The 16,701-nt window shown below is 38.6% G+C and overlaps 1 long non-coding RNA gene across 1 annotated transcript; it reads left to right on the top strand.

The window, feature by feature from the left end:
* Positions 1 to 281: 281 nt before the first annotated feature.
* Positions 282 to 14,927, top strand: LOC130151504 (uncharacterized). The gene is made up of 3 exons (XR_008822599.1): positions 282 to 685; positions 11,762 to 11,902; positions 14,360 to 14,927. It is a non-coding gene; the product is annotated as an uncharacterized LOC130151504 (long non-coding RNA).
* Positions 14,928 to 16,701: the final 1,774 nt, after the last annotated feature.

Below are 16,701 nucleotides of genomic sequence, written 5' to 3' on the forward strand. Positions count from 1 at the left end.
GGTCTTTCAGGCAAGTGTGCTGACAAACATGCAATCCCTCTAAAAGATGTTATGCTGTTCCTATTAAACCCAACTGAATTTGAAGGACAGGCTTGCTTGCTTTTTTTTTTTTCTTTTTTGAAAGCTTTCCAAAAAACAGATTTTTTAAGTCTACTGTACCAGAGGGTTACGTTGTGTATGTTGTGCACCCTTTTCCTGCAGACGAAAGGACATGGGCATACAGCAGAACATGGTTCACGATATCTGGAAACAGATGAGGGAGGCACTGCCACTCACTTACCTCCATACCTCTGTCCCTCGTGGGAGGAAACGGAGTTCAAGGGTTGGATGTACAACCATTTCTTGCAGTATTTTGCCAATCCTCTGCCCCTGAGTCTGTTATAATTAATGCTGATCCACCACCTGGAGTCTGTGTTGGCCGTTCATACTGTTATTCATGGAGAGCACCCATAGTAAGCATGTGTAATGGATCTCCACCCAGATTTTTGAAGAGTTCTGGGACTGCTGGAAAGATGAAGTGAAGTTAAGCTGGGCCCCCGACCATACCATGCAACCAAGTCCCCCAGCAATCAAGTGTTGCTCTTTGCTAAAGGGCTTGTAGCAAAGGTTTCCTCTCCCTTGTGGGTATATTAGGAGTAGCAGCAAGGAAAGAGTTACAGCAGGGTCGCTTCTCAACAGGCAGCAGGTAAGAGTTTATTTTCTGCTCTTAAGCCACTCTGAATCCTGTTCAGCAGCGAGTTTCCAGAATCCTTCAGACAGTACAATACTGATCACTGCCTCTAAAAGCGTGACCTTCAAACAAGAATATCAAAGTTAGGGCAACAGGTTTCTGAAACATTTCAAACAGTTTTTTGTGAGTCATCATTAAAATGGCCAATTGTGGGAAAGAACAAAACCCTGAGTAAAGGTTAGCCCTCAGATGCTTTTGAAAAGCCGTGTGCTGTGTTAAGCAAAACCATTTCAACATAAGCTGCAACCTATTTTCAACATCCAGAGCCAGAGATCATATAAAACTATCAGATTAGATTTGTATTGTAAAGTTTCTACTAAAATAAAGTCCCGCCTGATAACACTGATATACTGCACACTATACATAGGTAAATCAATATTATCATTACCCCCCTGAGTGCAATACTCAAGCAAGGTTTGGTAATCAAAGCAGACTGCATTTAACAGAATATCAGAAGTATTTATGACATCTTTAAACAATTGCAAACCTAAAAGCTAAAGCCCTGATGATTCAAAGTACAAAAGCAGGATTTTGACAGTACTCCATGGAAAGAGAATTTTCTTTCTCCTTTTGGCATACCACCATTAGATCCCCTGCATGCAATCCAGCCCTACAATAAATATCCAGGCCACATACAACACACATATGTACCCCCAGGCACCCAAAGCTTCGTTGCAAGCTACCATTGCTCATTTGACTTCAGTACAAATGTCCACAGCACCTGAGGAGCTGGCCCAAGCAACATGTCCTATCAGAAACTGAAAAGCACCAATTTTCAGGTTGCTTTTGACAGATTAACAAGGTTGGTGGTGTTTTTTAAATTAACATCCTTTAGTTCATTACAGTCTTCAGCATTTTTATACAACAATAACCATTTAAGCTCATCTGCAAGGTGTTCAGGCCAATGTCAACACACAGTATTGCCAGACACTGGTGTTCAAGGTTTACAAAATATTATATTTCATTCACCAAATTAAAAGCCTAGAAATTTAGCTGAGATTTTAAACTTCACCCCACAGAAGTGCAGATTATGAGCTGGGGCTGAGATTGTGGCTGTGACAGAGAGGGCCTGGCTTCATAATGAGCCTCATCAATTCTTACACCTCCCTCCTCACCTAACTTTCCCACATAGATGCTTTGCTTCCATGCTGACACTGCTGTGAACATGATGAACAGGCTCTGGTTTAACAACTGAGTTGTCTTGTCTTTCTGTCCAGTCACTAAAGTGGGTAGGTCAGTAGGATCATAAGTTTACCAAAGTTTACAAATTAAAATCTGCTATTAATACAGTCTGGGTGTTTGTGTTTTTTTACTAAACCAGTACATAAGACTCGTCTATTCATCTGTTCATTCTCAAGAAATGTAAACTTCTTAATTCAGTGCACATTTAATTGGAAAACTCATGGCCCTGTGATGTATCAAGAGCCCTGCCACCAAGAGAACCACTGCAATTTGATGACATATTAAACAGTGTCATTAGTGGGAGCAACTTCTAGGTATAAACACTGAAAACCTTTATAAGCAGTGGTCAATTGCTAACTGCTGTTAGAGGCCCCCCCCCTTCAGCTGGTTGCTAAGATCCCTCTGAAAAAGGTGGCTGCCCCCACCACAGAGGTCCTCTTCATTGCTATTATAAAGGCTAGGAGGTTAATTTAACCCAATGAAAGCTCTTTAAGCTGACTGACACTGCTCTGAAATAGATTCTCACTGTCTCTTTCCAAACGGCTCTACTGGGGCAACTGCATTATTAAAAAAAAAATAAAAAATTTGGTAACCAGCAACACAAAGGAAAGAACATCTGAAACCAGTGTGCTGTTCTACAGTAGATGTCTACCACATCCTAAAACACAAATAAAACACAAATCATCATTTGAAGATGAAATCTGCAGGCAAAACCAATTTTTCCCTGCCAGTGCCTTTCCTTTGAAAGAGATTAAACAAAATGCAATTGCAATAAAAAAAATATTCCTCCCTTACCCAAACAAAAACCAGGGAAATTCTTGGAATACATACCTTGGAGAAAATGAATACTTTCTGGAAATAAGATTCTGGAAATTATTAACAACTAGTTGACTTCTCTTACAGTAGTGTTAGAACTCGAAGCTAAGGAAAAAGACAGTAAATTTTAGCAGATAGATCTGAATTACACTTCTCTAGCACTCAGACCTGAACGGTAACTTGATAGCAGAGTGTGGCCACACCAAGTTTTTTGCCTTGATTTTTGTTTCATTCCTGTGAAACTCTGAAAGTGTTTTTTCTTTTTTTAATTTCAGGCTGGTTTATGTTCTTCCAATTCTATTTTTCTGTATAACTGCCCAAAAAGCTAAGTGTTCTGTTCATATACACAAATTTCAAATTCAATATCTAAAGCTTTCTTCTGGAAAATGCCAGATTCCTCTAAAGTACTGCTTTTCAATGAAAAAAATATATATATATGAGTTTCTTCTCTTTTCTACGGATGGATCTCATTTCAAACTTGCAGTAATTTGTCACCTTTTATTCCAGATCTTGGAATAGTAAGTCAAGATGATTTTCCGATGAGCCAGATCTTGAGATAAAGAGAAGGAGGCACTTCCATGGAGCTTGCTTTGGTCTGTAGGTTCCCCCTGTAGCTGTTGATGAAAATCACCTCTTGATGACAGCACTGTCGGACTTTGCAGGGAAGGAGGCCTGAAAAAGTGGGAATAACCAATAGAGAATAAACACCTTTCTGAAGAGTTTAAGACTTCTATTCCACTCTGCCAGGCCCTAAATGTCAGCAAATCTCAAAAAATATATAAATTGTGCCATTCAGCACTAGTGTAACTGACTCCTTCATGTCCTCCTCATCCTTCTTCTTTTAATATTAGTGCTATGGAAAATGAAACCAAGTAACTCCTGTTCAGCCTGGGCATGGAAACCAATGCTGCATTATGCAGGCAAGCAAAGATCTCCCTGATTTCAAATGGGAGTCTGCAAAACCAAGCAAGAGCAGTCCAGCATAGTCGGTCCCTATATGAGGTCCCCCATGCCCCTTTGCAGACATCCCTCAGATGTGACCTGCTGCAGCCTTGGGTCTTTTCACACCAGAAAACAGCACTTATGCCAAATTGTGGTTTTATGAGGTGGAAAGGCACCAGCTAGGGGCTAAAGAAAGGCCAATAAACTCTTCTAACTTGTAACAAAATAATAGATTTAAACCCAGGTCAACTGAGGCAAAGGGCAAGTGATTAATCGCCTGTATTAACAAGGCTCTCTGTGCCTGCGGCAGCACTCAATTGGAAAAGACAGTAGGTCTTCTGTAAATAAGACAAATAAACAGCAGCTACAACAACAAACCTTTCCCCGAATTTCTTTTACTTTTCATTAAACGAGTAATCTGATTTTTATTAAGTCCTCTTCGAAGTCTGTACAGGTCACTCATTATAACTGCGCCTGTTTACACCACATATATACTCTCACACATACATTACAGTCTGACGAATGCCTGGAAAGGAACTTCAGCCAGTTTTGTTCTTAAGTGATAATCAAAGAAATCCTCCGTCACGTGTTGCAGCAGTGTGAGTTGGCCATACCAGGACGAAGAGTCATGCAGATGTTACCCAAATGCTTCCATTAACTTAATCTTCCTCAGAAGAGCCCTTCTGCTGCCAAGTACTTAAGAGTGTCACTTGGGATTTAGATGCCATTTTTGTTCACTACTGAAGACTGGTCATGTGTAGGAATCTGCAGCCCTCATAATAGGGTTTAGAGAACACCATGAAAATAGATTACTGGCTGCTGAAAACATTTTAAAAAGATAGCGTTACCTTTTACTAGCCTTCAAGTGCTTTCTGGCATGGAAAGGCTTAATGGTTGTTTATTCCGGTATGTTTTCTAGAACGCCAGCTTAAGAGCAAAATAAGGATCTTCATAATAATTAGCTGAGATATTGACAATATGATACAAGAGTCTAGATCATTAAATGATTTCTTTCAAACAATTTTAAAAAATAAAACTGTAATTTGTGATCAGAAAATGCACCAGACTTTTTCAATTGTCCTAGCATATGCGGTTATCTCAGTAATGAAACCAGTTTTACTTTTTTCTTTTTTTAACTCAGTTGTTATGTGGGAAGATGTAGTAGTATAAAATAGCAGGAAATAGTATGAGTAAATTTAACTTGAAAAGTTTAGTATGTGTTTTAGAGAAAAGATTAACAAGTCCTATTTTTTTTTCAACTGTCTTTTTATCTCCATTTTTTCATCTTACATTTGCTTCAGCCAAGCAATTCCAACAGTTCAGAAGGACAGATGTTCAATCTCATTCTATTCCCAGACAAGTCACTCTGTAAAATTGCATTTCTTTTGAAACATTAGTACAACAGTTTAAAGACCATCAGAAGTTTTGCAGGAGAATTGCAGAGGAATAATCAGTAATGTGTTTGGATCTAGTTTCTATACTGGAATTATTTTTTTTTTCACTTGCAGTACCATTCCTCAGTGAGATATGGTTTCAAATTTATTTTCCACCTTGTAGTTCCTCCTGGTTTGCATCTATATAGGTACCACAAGCCTCACTGCAATCCATGCAGAGTATACGTATTTGTGATATTCAAGAGTGATGTGTTTGGGGATATGTTCAGTGAACCAAGGCATACCAATACACCTCACAAGGAGAAAAAAATGATTTAAAATACACTACTATGCTGACTGGCTAATCAAAGCCTACTCAGTAAGGACATTCAGATCACATAGCTGCATTTCATATCATCACTGTTAATCTGCTCATGCTGATATGCTACAACAAGGCCAGAGAGGTAGAAACATTTGGTCAATGCTCTCAGGAGCCACACACCTGCACTGGCTCTTCCTGAACGTGTTAGCACTGGCAGAAGAATTAGATACAAAGTCTCGAGAAATGCAAATTAAAACTTAAAAGCAGTCAGTTAAGAAAGTGAGCAACTCATGCGCAAATCACTCCATGAGGGTGCATCTATACTACTGCTTTAGCTGGGATCACAAGGACTCTTTGGAGTCAAACTTCCCAGTCATCCCCATTTACCACACTTAAGCTCACATTGCAGGGTGGTCTCAGAGCTAAACCAGAAAGACGTGCTCCTGAGAGCCCTAATTTACTCACTTAGGTTACTGATGTTCAGTCCATGGGATTAGACTAGCATCAGCCTGAGGTACCCTCCTGAAATGTGCCCAGCACGGGCACCAGGTCCAGAGCACCGGTTCTTTTCTGCAGATGCCTTGCTGTTAGTCTGCACTGCTTGCTAATGTGAACATACGGTCTGTATTGCATCAGATGCAAGGCACCTTACTATTAAGGCCTTAATTTCCATGCTGTTCATCAGGTATGAACACTGATGCTTGTAAAATGGAAATAACACATTTTGTGCATCTTATATGGTTTAAGTCTGATGACACAAGCTTTAGGAAGTACAGAATTAGGCCCTGTATCTCAAGTCTTAATACTAACTGATCAAACCAATTGACTGTAACTTGTATGATCTATTAATACATATCTGACTCTGGCACATATAAATAAATTTCAAAATAGGCTCTTAAAATCCTGTTCAATATAACAATTCTATGATTCTATGTCTTCCTTGGCCAACTATTTCTCCAAAAACACAGACTTAAGTTTACTAACACTGCCAGTGAAAATTTGTTGCTTAAAGCTCCAAACCTGCAAATACACACAAACAAAAAACTCTTTGCACGTGAGCATTTTATGTAACCTCAGTGTTGCCTACACATATTAAACCTTAATGCATACATCATCATTCCAAGATCAAGACACATAATCAAGATCAAGAATTTCACAAAGAAAGGCCTGTGCATCCTCTTACTCTGTTACAAAGATTCACCTGAAACAGTAATAGATGAGTTCAGGCCAAACTACCCAGCTTCAGCCAGTTCACGTCGCCTCAGAGAGACGCCCAGCTTTATGCACCTTCCCATGTCAGACACAGCTTGTTGAAGGCCCACTGAAGAATTTGACTCCTAGCTTTTGAACTTCAAAGGCACCACTAGAGATAGTGGCAAGGTACTTTTATGTTTAACTTGAGCTTTTCTTTCTCTATTTGTAGCTCTTTTGGAGTTATTCATCTAAGATTCCTCTACTGTCAATGGAAAGAAACAGAACCCTTCAGGGTATCATCCTTCTGTGATGTGAACCCCACTTTTACCAGACGACAGTTGACTAAAAATGACTAACCGCAACAGTGGTAAAATTCCTGCCACCTTAATGTCACTAGGAATTTTACTCATGATTTCAACATGAACTAATGAAGTGAGGTTTCAAGGCAATTGTGGATACCTTTTAGTTATTCAGCACTATTTACAGCAGTACTTTGTCTTCTCTAGTGGGAATTAAAAGAAAAAAAAAAAAAAAGAAAGGATGCTCGTGTTTGAGTGCAGAAATAGAAAACTGTTATTGTGTTAACCTCCCTGAAAAGCAAGATAGCACACGGTGAAAAGTGTATTAGGTCAAATCCAATTATTTAGTAACTCCTAAGAGGTCAATGGAATTGCAGCACAGATGAATTTGCTCTAGTGTTGCAAATTAAGAAAATTGAGCTAAATTCTGCCCAAGGTAGGTCCACTGAAGTAAGGCTACACATTTAGCAGATAGGAAAAAAGCTAGCTTACACCACACAGGATCAAGTCATGCTTGCTCTGGCAGCATAAATCTCTTACCAAATGCAGTGGACCTACTCCTCTAATTTGAGGAAGCAAGATTTGGATTTTTCTTTTTACAGTTACATATAAGAATGTGATCACATTAGGAAGATTTTCTGTCATCACTTTTCCTTCAATTACAAAACAGAATACAGAGGGTAGGGGATATTATGAAATCACAGTATTGGACTGTATCCCAAAACAAGGATTACATTAAATAAAAAGGGAAATACAAACTTGTTTCATGACCGCGGTGCTTCAGTTTTACTTAGATAACTCTAACAACAGTAATCACTCATGCCTGATTTACAAATGTGCACATACCAGATATGGGATGGAAGATCTTAGTAGCCTTCCAGGAAAAATGTGGAAAATACATGCTCCCTAATAAAAGAAAAAAACTGCCTTTATTATTACAGGACTAACTTTATTCATCTAATATAGGTACAATAATGGACTAAGATAACCTGTAGCTCCAAAACACAAAAATAGCCCCTTCCTTCACTCATTCCAGCATGTTAGACTTTCCTCTCTACAAAACCTATTGCTCAGCTAGAACCCAAATTTTTATCTAATATTACCATGCGCTAGTTACAGCTAATGCTCTACACCTAGAAACTGCAAAACTACTTCCTTTATCATTAAATGTTACAGAGCTTATGAACTTTCAAAATCCTGCAGGTGTTCTTAGGACTTTGCATCACTGTCAATGCAATCTGGGACCCTCATAGCTATCCCGCTGCCCAGTTCTTGATTTCCATTGAACATGCTATTTATCTACTTTTGAGGACGTGGGCCCCAGTTTCCCACAAAATAATCCATCAATACTCACGGAAAGAGGATATCAATATGTGTTTTTCAGGCTGAGCCCTGAATGACAAATATGGGAAAATCTTAAGGAAAAAACTTCCTGTGTGATGATAGCAATTTATCTTCAAGTATCATCTCCTTTTAAATTTTCAGACACTAGAAGGACTAAAATATCACATAAATGTTACATTTTAAAAAAGGAAAGTCCTGGAAGTATAAGAAGAAATAAATGGAGTTCTCAGGGGCAAATTCTGCACCCTTTCAGTGGGAGTCAGCCTGAGGGAGTGGGAGTGGAGTCACACTAATTGGTAACGAAGTCATTCAGTTCACTCCTAGACTGGTACTAATTTCATTATTATACTATATAGAAAAGTGTAATTATTTACAAATAATTTCACAAATAAATTTTCTGAATTTACACATGAATAATTCAGCCCAAATTTAAATTTTGCTCTGGAAAAAAGCATTTTGCAGTAGCTTATAAAGACCCAGGCTTTAAAAAGAGGGACCAATGCAAATGTTGCTTCTGTATGTTCTGTTGATCTTATGTGCGAATTGGTTTAACATTAACAATATACGCCGCACAAAAACTCATACGGGCTGAACATTGCAAGGCTGCCAATTTAATTTGAAATGACTTGACAGAAAATCTCTAGGCCACCAAATGCTATTATAAAGCACTGTGTTCTCATTAAAGGTCTGAGCCCTTTTTTTCTCCCCGAGGGCAGACTCCTCGTGAGGCTGTCCCTCTGGCATAACATGTGATAGAGCTAATCTGTCTTCACTTGGACAGCACTGCAGATATGCAAACCCAGGTGGCACTAATAGGTTTACAGTAATAACTATGGAATTGGATACAGTATGTTACACTGTGAGAAATTCCCACAGATCAATTTTTGTGGTGAAGGTTAACCGACAGACATAGAGCTGTAATATTCTTTTTTCATGGGTCTGTTAACAATTTTATGGATTTAAAAATAAAAGAAGAAAGACTTTCCCATACTTGGAGAGAATATAAATATTTAACTTTTCAAACATATTTACAATATATGTGCATAAAAAATGCTCTCTTGGAAAGACAACTTCAGTTGTCAGTTATTCCAGCACAAATCTGGAGGAATTCCATTGGCTTCAAAGAAAGATACCAATATAAATGAGAGCAGAATATGCCCCAAAAATGTGTTTAACATAATATCGTGTCATATCATTTTGTTCGTACATTTTAGTGGCACTTTTGTAACTTTATTATTGGAAATTACAATGAGAATAAAATTAGCTGCATAATTATAATGAATGCACTATACAATTGAAAATACCCTTGTTATAGTAAAGCATTATAGGCAGAGACATAAAATTGTGATCTGACCATTTGTGGTCATTAGAGATCCCATGGTACTCCTTGTAAGATTAGGGGGTTTAATCTCAGTGTGTTGGCCAAATTCCAGCATGCGTAATTACATTCTCTCTACCTAAATTCTCTGCATTTTACCCAAGTTAGTTGCATTTCCATGGTGTATGAAGTGTTCCTTGCACATGGATTTTAAAATTCTGTAATACCTGTTAGTATGAAAGGTGTTATACAAAATGTGATATCCTTGTTACAATTAAGTTAGAGTACATTCGTGCCAGAAAATAGAAAAAGCCATCTGTCAATCAACTACAACATTTAATGTACTGATTAAAAACTTCATTTCAGCTCAAGAGGCACTCCTGTATTGTGGTATGTTACAGTCTTTGCAGTCATAAATTCCATACCCACGTTAGCTACCACAGATGGAACATATTGAGAAGTTAAACACACAGCACTGGTGACTGAAGAGGATGTATACAACCACACTGCAAATTCACCCAGCTTGTCAGCCCCCAAACAGCACTATTACCAGCTCAAGCCAAAGCATCTGTCTCGCTTGAAACTAACAAAGAGATCTCCTCGAAGGAGTGTAATCATCTAGGAGAGGGAGTTCTGAAATTGAAAAACAAAGCCAGACAAAAGGAATACATTTCTCAACACACAGCCACCTGAGCACTTCAAATGTAGGATACCTGCCTACCTGCGGATAGGATGATGGGCGATTGCCTACCCAAGCAATTTATTTCTCCCGCAGATGATTCAGGTAGTGCCTCCTACTTCAACGCCTACTTATCCTCACTAGTAAGCAAAGACATATGGAAAGAGGGATGATGTACTATGCAGCCATGCAAGATGGTTTTCCAGCCCAGAATGCCATCTCATGTGTGCCTTGTGCCTATGATTTTGTCAGCCATTTTGGTTCATCTTTCACAAAAAGAAATGGACTGGCAGCAAAATAACACATCATCACAAGAAAAAGCAGTTGTGAAAAATACTTCTAAGCCTTCCTTTCACCAGCACCTCTTTGCCACATTGCTGACACAGTCAGCTATTCCAGTAAAAGGCTTGATAGTCCTCAAGCACAGAACAAAATCATTAAAGTAGATTTGAGTTTCATACACATCTACTAAGGAGTAAAAAAACCTTTCAGGATTGTTCTAATCATTGATCCAGTAAGTCATGGGCAAGATCCAGAGATGCTCACTTGCAGAATGGCATCTTCATTTGAACCTAGACTGTTGCACTGGATCTAGCCATGTGCAATTGAACATAGGTAACGTCTCAGTCTAGCCTGGTGAAACCAGACTTAAAGATAGATAGATAGATAGATAGATAGATAGATAGATAGATAGATAGATAGATAGATAGATAGATAGATAGATAGATAGATAGGTAGATAGATAGATAGATAGATAGATAGATAGATAAGTGGTTAACAGACAAATCACTTGTGTTTTGCGGGGCCATGTGCAATAATTGACACTAAGTGCAGTTGGAAGCAGGATATCACTGATTTTCAGTTGATATTTAAGCAGGAAATCATTTACTATTTATTTTTATTAGGCAGACACTGTTGTATTGAATTAGTGCAAAATGATCTGACACGTAAAAGACCTGCCGTTAATCAAGGTAATATTAAGTGAATTTAACTGCATACTTTAAACAGTTCTCATTTGTTTAAGCCTTTCACATCAATCTACACAGCCTATTTACACAAGATACAGTTTACTGCTAATATAAATGTTGTTTTCTGTATTTACAAAAAGTCTCATGTGGGCTTTCACATCAGAAAAAGATTTTATACAGTGATTTCTGCTAAAAGGTTGTTTGATAACTGATACCATGCAACTGCCACAGCCAACACTTTTTCTCTCTAGAGAAAAGTGGAGGTATTTCAGACACAACATCTGATTAAAGAATTCAATAGCCTGTCTTTTTAATTTTGAATCTTCAGATTACCATACTGTATCAGTATTATTTTTGTTTTGATGTGGGATCATATTTAACCTATATATGGATAACTTAGATATCACAACCAGTGTAGTGTCCAAGTTCAAGAGAACAGCATCCCCTTCAGATCACCCATAATCCAGAACTTTCAGACCTGACTCCACTTGCAGGAAATGAGAAGAAGTTAAATTAGGGTTGTGGGCGGTATTCCTATTTATGCTTTGCATTGCATGGATGTATTAAGATCTGAACTGACCCTATGCAATGCAGGTGCTTCTGTGAGGTATCCAGTTGGAATACAGCCTCCCTTTGATCCACGTCTTGCCAATAAAGATGGAAAGGCACCTCAAGAACATCACTCCAATTGCTTCAGATCTAAATCAAGCCTGGAGCTGACAATCTCTTGATGAGGTAAGTTAGAACCAAGACAAAAACCTTCCAGGGCTCATATCCTGAACACATTAAACAGATGAATGAACAGAACAATTAACAGAAATAAACTATCACGTCCATTGAGTATGAAGAAATGAGACACAGAAATGGTGACTTGTCCAAAACCCCAATAGACAACTAAGGAAAACCAGGAATAGTTCTTGGTTCTATCAAGCTCTGGTTTAGTATCTTGCTTTCAAGATGCCTTCCTGCCACATATGCTTGCAGAGGTGCAGAATCCTCTATGTCTTATCAGTTAAGGCCTTCAATTTTAGCAACATCTTTGAGCAACAGAGGAAAAAATTATCTTCCGTAAAAATTTAAACAAAAAATTTTCAGGAGATTTTTCCTACTTCACTTCTGAGGAAGAGGCCTGGCTGAATCTTCCAGCTTTAGAGAGAAGTCTGACTGAGTTTAAAGCCAACTAATAAATTAGTTAATTAATGAATTGGCAGCTCCTGAAATGGTTGCTACATTTTCAGTTACCCACATCCAAACCCAGCCTTTTATCTCAGTTCTTCTTCCCCTTTCAATGAAATCTCACATCACCTGTTCCTACAATATCACAGCATCAACCTCTGAATTTCCTTTATCTCAAACAATTCTCTTTTCTCAAAAAAGATATCCAATCTCCTGTATTACACACTCTTGAAACTATACCTTATGCAGTTTTATTCTTCACCAACTCGGTTTCACCCCTCCATCTTTTCTCCATCCCCAGACATCAGTAGTCATCATTTTCCTGTTATGCAACCCCCATTTCCCAACACAAATCACAACGCTAAAATCAGTGCTCTGCTTTGTTCTGTACCTGCTTATCTTCCTTTAATACTCCCTTCCCTCCCTCTATCACGTATGTCAAACAGCACAAGTTTCCCAACCTCTCCTCCCTCCTTCCAAGCTCTCTTTAAAATGCTCCATGTGAATCTTCTTCCTATTCTCATCTTTCTGCTCCCCTCTTACAGGCTTTGCTCTCTCTTGTTATTCACCAAGTTACTTTTCTCCTCATTTGTCATTCACTTGCAGTACATTTCTCCTACAAAGCATCTTAATCATAATGCTATAGAGAAATTTTTATATCTCCGCTAATAAGAAATGTGAATATTCAACCCATGTGTTTCACTCAGGCAAGTCTACCGTAGGCTCTGTGGGGCAGTAGCATTTTCTCCTTCCATATCTGTATAGTACCAAGTACTCTCCTACAGCTCAGCAAATAATAAAGCAGTTGTGTATCTTCAAGGAATGAGATAACGCAGTAATAATGACCATACGCATATGCAGTAACTTCTCCAGATGGATCTCAAAGCACTCTATACCATTTGCCAATTAACAGTATAAAACGAAGTATTTACATAGGAATCATTTCACCCACGAACAATGGCATAACGCCAGCCATGCCTTAATTACATGAAGTTACACAATACAAATTAAAGACAAGAAGTGAAGACTCACATCATATTTCCAGGGACAATTAAGGCTGGTGTATTATAATTTCCAGGACTGGCTGTAAAATGCAAAAAAAAATTCTCAATTAAAAAAATGACATGTTTTGCCAGAATTTTGGAAACATCCAAATAATTTTTATCTGGTCAATGAAGAGAACAGTTAAACACACCCCAAACTCTGAACACTTTCAAAGATTGCTGCAATTAAAAAATAAAACAAAACAAAAAGCAAAGACTGGTGTACTCCTGAAGAACTTTAATAATACTCAAAACTGGAAACTAGCCAGGATCTGAGCCCTCTTCAACAATTGTCATAGGATTTTACTCAACATAACCTGGGACTTCAGATGACAGGAAATATCATGTTGTGGAAATCTAAAGAAAGCAATTTAACTGTGTATTCACATATCCAGATTCAAATTATAACCTAAATTAATTACCTTGATAAAAGCTGAAGTAATTCCTGCTCATTTTTTTCTACACATCAAATTCACAGGCAAGTTTACCTCCAATACTTAAAGTTCCACAGGTAAAAGCAACGCTTAGTTCTCAAAAGACTTTTAATTGAGTGAAGTCCTGGCATCAGTCAAATCATTCAGAATGTTTTCACTAACTTTAACACAGTCAGAGTTTCACCCACAGTCCATGGGATGGAGGACTGAATAATGAAAAAAATATTTTGAATAAGTTATTCACTGATTGCTCAAAATTTATGAATAATTTATTTGGAGAAGAGTATTCAACCATACATAAAGCTTGTCAAAGAGGGGCAAATGTGTTTCTGAGTCATTTATTCAACAATTAATGGAAAAAAACTATTCACAAATGTCATTCAAATAGCTCTAGACTATAGTAACTTGGTTTCCAGTTGACTCAGTATGTGTTTTAGAAAAGTGCCAGGTTTTCATGCACACTAAACTTTCTTTCATTATTTGAGATCCTCTTGTTTCTATTTTTCCCTTTACTCTAGCAAAATAACCTCTTTTTCCAGTACCACCGCCACTGTTGCAGGCCTGACTTGCTTTGACTGCAAGCCCAGTATGCAACTGCGGTACTGGGCTTGAAAAGACCTCTCCCTTCGCCAAGAAGCCTGAAGCAAAGAAACGCGAGCATATATACGATTGAATTTCCGAATATATACTAGGTGGGGAGCAGAGAGGAAATCCACCTCAAAACAACAGCATGAGTCAGAGGAAATGCAGAAGAGGTGAGACAAGAGTAGGTAGCCGAGTTCCTCCAAAGCCCTTCTTCCACTCACATCCATGCTTGGACCAGTGTGCCTGGAGGGACCTGGGAGCACCAGCACACAGCCAGAGAGAATTTCCATTCTCAAGCCACAATGTGATTCATTGCAACCACTGGCCAACTAGGTTGCTGTTGAAAAAGAAATCCTGGCATTTGGTGCAATTATGCTTTCTTAACTATAGCGATGTTAAATGCAGGAAATTCGTTTTGTTATCATTGTTTTTCCAATATGCATTTAAAATGTAGCATTGTAAACACTGGCTGGTGTTACTGCCTCAATGGGATTTTCTCAGCGCCTTGAGCACAGCATAATGGAGCGCACTCATCTTTCAACAACCTGACACTTTTTTTTTTTTTCAAATGCAACTTAAACAATAAAGGTCAGTTTTAAAGACACAGCAAGACAAAAAGCTCTGCTTTACTTCCTTTTAAAAAAAAAAAAAAAGTTATTCACTGGCATTTAATGAGGATTTCCAGGGTACTGTAAACCATTGAGGTTAAACAGAAATGAACTGCTAAGTAGAATTTACCTGAAAATGAGGGGGACGTGGAAGAAGGGTTGTATGGCACTCTGATAAATATGGAATTGGTCCTCTTCATAGGCAAGGTGTACAGAAATTGATGACTTATTTCTTGTGTTCTAAATAAAGAACAAAGGCAAAGTGAAAGTAACAGAAAAGGTCAGAGTGCAAGGCCGTGTATAATAGCTATTCTAGAGCAAAAAAAAAAGTCAATTATTTTTCATCCAGTTCTGCTTTAAAATCATAGATTCACAAATCATAGAATGGTTTGGGTTGGAAGGGGGCTTAAAGACTGTCTAGTTCCAACCACCGTGACATGGCCAGGGCCAGCTTCCACTAGACCAGGTTGTTAAATAGAACTAGGTACAGTATTTTCTTAATTTAGAATTTTATAATACAATCTGATTTGGCATCTAGAACATATAATCACCAGAATATAAATGCTATAATCCTCATGTCAACATCTATTCTACCTACTCTTTTTGCTGCTATTTTGGATTGATGCTAAGAAATCATACCACACCAAGTATTACTTTTACTAATAAAGGTTAAGCATAGCCGAGTACTGCTTCGCAAAATCTTATTTATCTGAATAAATAACTCCCTAGAAATGAATACACACAGCAATGTGCATGCTTTCATTTCCACGCAATATACATCCATTAACACTCACTGTGCAATAAAAGTTATCAAAGAGCTATGTGCCCCGCATCAACTGAAAGAGATTTATTCAGCAGAGCATGATTATAAAGGTAAGTACTTTTTGAATCCTTGGACTGTTTGTTGGCCTATACCACAGAAGTGAGGCCTGGAGCCACAAAGAAGATAAAAAGCAGGTGGTGTGGTTTATGGTGCAAGTCACTCCTTCAGTGGCATTTCTCCATCTGAGTCACTCCTGAAGCCGCACAGTGCCAAGGACAAGATACCGCTGGAGGTGCTGCCTTTCAGAGGTGTACAGCCTGGCTTTAACCTACCTGAAACCAGCAGAAGAATGAGGTCACAGCCAGGAACAAAAGGCAGCAATCAGGGAACCTGCAGATCACCCAACAGCCCTGGGGCTTAGCTCAGACGTGGAGGGATCTCCAATCTCTGACCTCCCTGATACGCAAAATGGAAGAAGGGAGGAGGTGGAAGGAGTTCACAAGGAAGACGAAAGGGTAACTGATTCCTGACAAAAACAGCGTTCCTGAGACCCCTGTGTCTAACGTCAGCAGTTAGCCTGTATTCTCACATCTAATTTGGATGCTGCCGGACCAAGGTCTCCCAGGCACAACCTGTCGCCATGCTGATTCCAACAGTGTTAAAGTGAGACACGTTTGTCCTGCTGATCACACTTTAAATTGTCATCATCTCCTCTTTATGCTTGCAGCATTAGACTGAGATTTCTTCTCAGAATTTCAAGCAGCAGCCTGGCCACACATTAGAGCATTCACACCACTGACCATTTAACCACCCAACCCCCTGAAAGAAAAGAAGCCTCTTTCTTTTCCCCTCCCCTCTCTAGCAGATCGATGTTCAGGCCCCATCCATTCTCTATGGAAATGACCCCTCTGTAAATATCCTGTTA

The sequence above is a fragment of the Falco biarmicus genome, chromosome 6, assembly GCF_023638135.1.
Source record: "Falco biarmicus isolate bFalBia1 chromosome 6, bFalBia1.pri, whole genome shotgun sequence".
NCBI lineage: Eukaryota > Metazoa > Chordata > Aves > Falconiformes > Falconidae > Falco > Falco biarmicus.